The 5350-nt window shown below is 34.8% G+C and overlaps 1 long non-coding RNA gene across 1 annotated transcript in view; it reads right to left on the reverse strand.

Annotated features, from left to right (window-relative positions):
• Positions 1–4517: 4517 nt before the first annotated feature.
• LOC132112827 (uncharacterized) overlaps positions 4518–5350 on the reverse strand; it is a 95815-nt gene continuing 94982 nt past the window's right edge. Inside the window, exon 5 of the long non-coding RNA XR_009425050.1 lies at positions 4518–5072. This is a non-coding gene — a long non-coding RNA (uncharacterized LOC132112827). The remainder of the gene's footprint in view (positions 5073–5350) is intronic.

The raw sequence follows: 5350 nt of genomic DNA on the forward strand, positions 1-5350 counted from the left end.
AGGGAAAACATTAGACCAGAACAAACGTGATAGAAACGTATCACAAAAGCAGATGAACAAACAGTGTGGGAGATTTATGGCTGGGATTTTAATAAATTCGAGGGAGATGAATTGATTTTGGTTAGGGGTGTAAGCAACAATTTATTGGGTGGGAAAATGCATTATTTTCCAATTGTTATCAAGCTACAGTAAAACTGATTTGTGTCCTATTGCGTTTTATGGATAAAAGGAGGAGGAACCTTCACATGATTTAGATTAAATGTATTAATCAAAACCAGTCAGTGTGAACAATATATCTACAACTTGAGAAGATTTTTGACATTTAATTCTGTCGCAACATTTTGGCTCTGCACCTCTTCCTCCAAATTCAATGGCCGCCACAGCTGAGGGAACGCTCTGTTTTAATTTTATGAGGCTTAAAGTAGCTTTTAACCAGCCAGGCGGCAAATAACATAGGATTAGAAATATTTAGTGTTTTCCGACTCCTTAACAAGGATAATCCTTTAGAAACAAGTCTGACCTTTGCGGCTTAATAACTTGGCAGTAGTTAACTCTTTAAATGATAGCTGGGTAATTTAAAGAATGATTTCGTAGCCATAATGATTGGGAAACAGATCAAGTGAGACACAGAGAGAGAGAGAGAGAGAGAGAGAGAGAGGGAGAGGGAGAGAGAGAGAATGAGAGGGTGGGAGTGTTAGATATGCAAAGATAAGCAGTGAAAGAACATTTCATGAAATTTATCTGGTGTGTTGTTGTCAATTAATTTAGATTTACTGACAAGCCACTAGACTGGAGATACACACATTAATTCAATAACATTAACAAAAAGTAAACTGTTCAAAATCATTAATGCCAGTGCAAATATATATATATATATATATATATATATATATATATATATATATATATATATATATATATATATATATATATATATATATATATATATATATACACATATATATACTGGGCTACAAAATGAACTAAACAAAATTTACAATATAAGCTAATCTTCAGTATATACAAATACCCTTTTGTTCAAATACCCACTCTATTAGTTCAGTCCATAATAATGATAAAATGCCCACCAAGGTCTCTTTGAACAGAAATCCATTTTGTTCCAAGAGAGCCTGTGTCCAGTCACTGTGCTCCACTTACTCTCATGATTTGATAGTGAAAGCAGAAAACTTTTCAGTGTCAAATAGTATTTTAAACCAACAACTAAAGTCCCATGTCATCAGGTCCATGAAAACTAATCTTTCAGTAGTAATAGCTCCTATAAAAGTGGACAGAGCCATTGAAATAGAGGCAAGTAAATAGGCAACAAATCCTTTGCTTGGCTCAGGTGGGCAATGAAGCAAACAAAAAGCTAGAAATGGGATCGGGCCCTGGATAGAGCACACTGGACCATGACTAAAATAGGCCAGAGTTCATAGGTCAAGGTCTTTACTAGCTACCCCCTCCCATACACAAGATGAATAGCTTTGTATACTACTCGGTTCAAGACTGACTTCAATTCACAATTACAAACACTTTTAAATAAGCCGGTAACATACAAGGAGTTTTTTTCCGTTATTTATTATATGATATTATTTTATCATTTTAAAATAAAGAAAAAAATATTACTTATTTGTTACAGGCCTATTTAAAGAGAAAGAGAGAGAAAAAACTGTTATATATTTGCATGCAAATAAATCCAAAATATATTAAATACTAATTGTAACTTCTCATTTTATTTTATAAATCTATATATATATTAGATTTTACAATATATTTCACAACTTTTAAAATGCAATCTAATATTAACCTGTAAAATAAATGGAAAAAAAATGAATATAATTTCCCCCCTTGTTTTATTTTACAGCTATATTTTCCTTTTTTTATACAGTACACATATCTCTCTGAGTCTTTTAAATCAATGATGCTAGTCAGGTAGATTGAACTCTGTTGCCTCAGAGAGTTTTTTTTAGCCCTACAGAAATGGAAATAATCAAAGCCAAAGTCAGAACCAAAGTCATCACATTTGATTACCAATCACACTAGACATGCATGTTTGAATAAATGCACTGTCATGTTTTTATCATCAGAAAGATGCTCCCTGCATGTGGGAAATGTAATTTTATGTTTCGGTGAGTGTAAGTACAGTACACCATAGAAAAAAGACAAGTGCAAACAAGGGGATTTGTATAAAAATTAAATTCACAAAACCAAACAACACTGTGACAACCTAATCCCAGGAGACTTAGTCTTATTCACTCTCAAACCGCCATTATTAACAATGGCACAGTAATTCTGGAACCTTTGAGCTCCAGAAATCAAAGTCTTGCTTAATCTTGCCAATACAGAGACATTCTACTTGTCACAAATGTTTCAAGTGCTACATTCCTCTCCTACAAAATATTTTTCGAGTGGAAGTAAACACTACAGAAATATGACTATGTTGTAACATTGCCCAGGAGAATTTAAATTGTTTTTTTTATGGTTCTATGCAAAACCTATATGACAACAACACAACAGTCACAAAACAAAAACAGTCTGACTCAATAGAGATGAAGGGGTAACCGACAGATGAATTGTAAAACGATAAAAATAATAAAGTTTGTGCTTACGGTGGACGTTCACAGCCAAAGCAAGATAACAAAGAGAAACATGCCTTGATTTATTTTCTCTTCAGCTCTCTTCAAAATTGGATGGCAAACACTCCCTATTCCATTAACTACAGTCCATATGATTTTTGGCAAATAAAACTGTGCAGTAGCATCTGTGTGCCTGATACAGTGGAGGAGAAACTGCAAACGCAAATGATACGTTTTATTATTTGCCACCATCAAATAGGCCCTTGCATCTGCTTCTCTGGCACCAGATCCGCAAACACAGTGCTTGTGTGAGATGGGAGAGACCTCAATCAAACGTAAGCTAAGCCTTTCTTCAGGACATGAAACAGAGCACTCCTCTAGCTGATATTATGTCTGCCAGAGAGAATAGGAGACGATGAAGAGGGAAGAAAGGAAATGCAAAACAGAAGGAGGATGGAAAATAACATGAATTACCTGATGATGAATAATAAGCAGCATGCGGTACATGCTGCACTTATAGCTTGCATGATAATCCCATCATGCATGCTACTGTAAGCTTCTAATGAAGTCATACAGAGTAGAAAGGGTTTCTGCAGGTTTTATGAAGGTAAATTTAAGACTTAAGAGTTATCTGAGACTAAGTTAAGACAGTTTAAGGAATTAATTTAATGGAACACACAATGCATCAATATGGTCTCTAAATGTAAATGTAAACGTATATGTAAATGTAAATATAAAGCTTTAAAATAGAATTTCCATTACATTTTAATTTAATATTGAAATAAATTTCCAGTTCAGATTGGAAGTCTAAATATTCTAAAATCATGATATACAGTGCCTTTGCGAAAGTATTCAAACCCCTTCAAACACCATATAGACAAAGCAAAAACAGAATTGTCACAACTTCATAAAATTATTATTTTTTTAAACTGTAATAAGTAATTTGCATAACTATTCATACCCTTAACCAAATATTTAGCTGAAGAACCTTTACAGTCTCATCAACATTTGGCAATTATCTGCCATTCTTCTCCTCGCCTCTTCAGCTCTTAAGCTCTGTCAGGTTGGATGGAGGCAGATGCACATTTTCAGATTTCTCCAGAAATATTTGATTGGGTTCAATCTCAGGTTGTGGCTGGGCCACTCAAGGACATTCACAGTTTTCTATAAGCCACTCTTGCTGTGTGCTTAGGGTCATTGTCCTGTTGGAAGTAGAAACCTTCTGCCAAGTCTGTTGTTCTGAATGCTAGTCCTTCTGTATATTTATCCTATCTCCACATATGATCATGGAGAGACAATCATGTTCTTGGTCGGAGTCTAGACAAGGCCCTTCTCCAAACTTCTTCCATTATGGATAATAGTGGCTACATGCTTCTGTGAACCTTCAATGAAGCAGAATTTTTTTATGAACTCTTCCCCATATGTGTGGCTTGACGCAAACCTGTTTCTGAGCTCTACAGGCAGTTATTTTGACCTCAGGGCTTGGTTTTTGCTGATATGCATTATCAGCTGTTAGACCTTTTATTAAGAAATGTGGCTTTCCAAATCATACACTGAAAATAATTTTGCCCTTAGGGCAAGTAATTATTTGTCATTGGATCAAGTTATAAAATATAGATTTTTTTTTAATTGGATGATTGAAACATTTTGTTCAGTGTACCCATTCGACTGAATTCGCCAAAGGTTAACTTCACTCAAAGTTTAGTAACATCTACAAGCAAAATTAATGCTCCTGAGCTAAATTTCAACTGTCCCAGATAAGGGTATAATACTTATGCATTGGAATCATTATTATTTTTTTTTTAATAAAAATTTTAAAAACAAGCTTTTTGCTTTACGGTGTATGGTATGTAGATTGATGTGGAAAAAAGTAATTTAAAACAGTTTAACATAAAGCAGCAACATAACGAAGGGGTATGAATTCTTTTGCAAGCCAATGTATTTATTGATTATTGTTCAGTTTCTCAGAAAACAAAACTTCATATGTACATTTTGTATCTCAAGTAGGCCTAAATCTATCTTATTTTAATATTTTTCGATATTTGTATTGGGAAACAAAACAAAACCACAGAGAAAGTTTTTTGCAGTACATCCAACATTTCATGCCATAATTTTAAGACCTTCTGCTCCGATTTAAGTCCTTTTTAGGACAAACTAAGACCTTTTTAAAAACAGAGGAAACCCGGCTAGAAACATCAGTTAAGCTTTTTGAAACATATAAAAGATTCCTTTCTTTTATATTTTGAGTGGACAAAAGGTGAGTTTTCCTTTCAATTGGACATCCAGTCTAAAGCACTGAAGACTGTTTGGAGAGTAGAGAAACAGAAAGCTATGATGAAACAGTGAGTACGCAGGTGATATATCCCTGCACACTAGCAGTGGGGCCGGCAGCGCTAAACGCCCTTCTGCATGGGGCAGAGGAGCTTCAACTTCATCAAACCCCTCGCAGGATCAGCCCCCTTCTTAATGGATTACTGCTGTCTCAGTGGAACCACACTGCAAATAATGATAGAACACCTGCAGATTAAACCATCTTACACAATACTCAATTCATTACCTTTTCCCCAGATAAAGGCCAGCTAATAAAAATATGATTTTCTCTTGCACCGGAACAGTCACACCTTTATCCTTTAAGGGAAACAAAGGGAGAGGGGGAAGGTGATATCATCCGAAAGCAATAACGGCCAACATAGCAATTACAACGTTTCACCATTGCGAGGCAAAAGAAAAATGTGTGGCGGTTTAAAGTGAAATTTTCAACAAATTTACAGTAC

The sequence above is a fragment of the Carassius carassius genome, chromosome 32 (assembly GCF_963082965.1).
Source record: "Carassius carassius chromosome 32, fCarCar2.1, whole genome shotgun sequence".
NCBI lineage: Eukaryota > Metazoa > Chordata > Actinopteri > Cypriniformes > Cyprinidae > Carassius > Carassius carassius.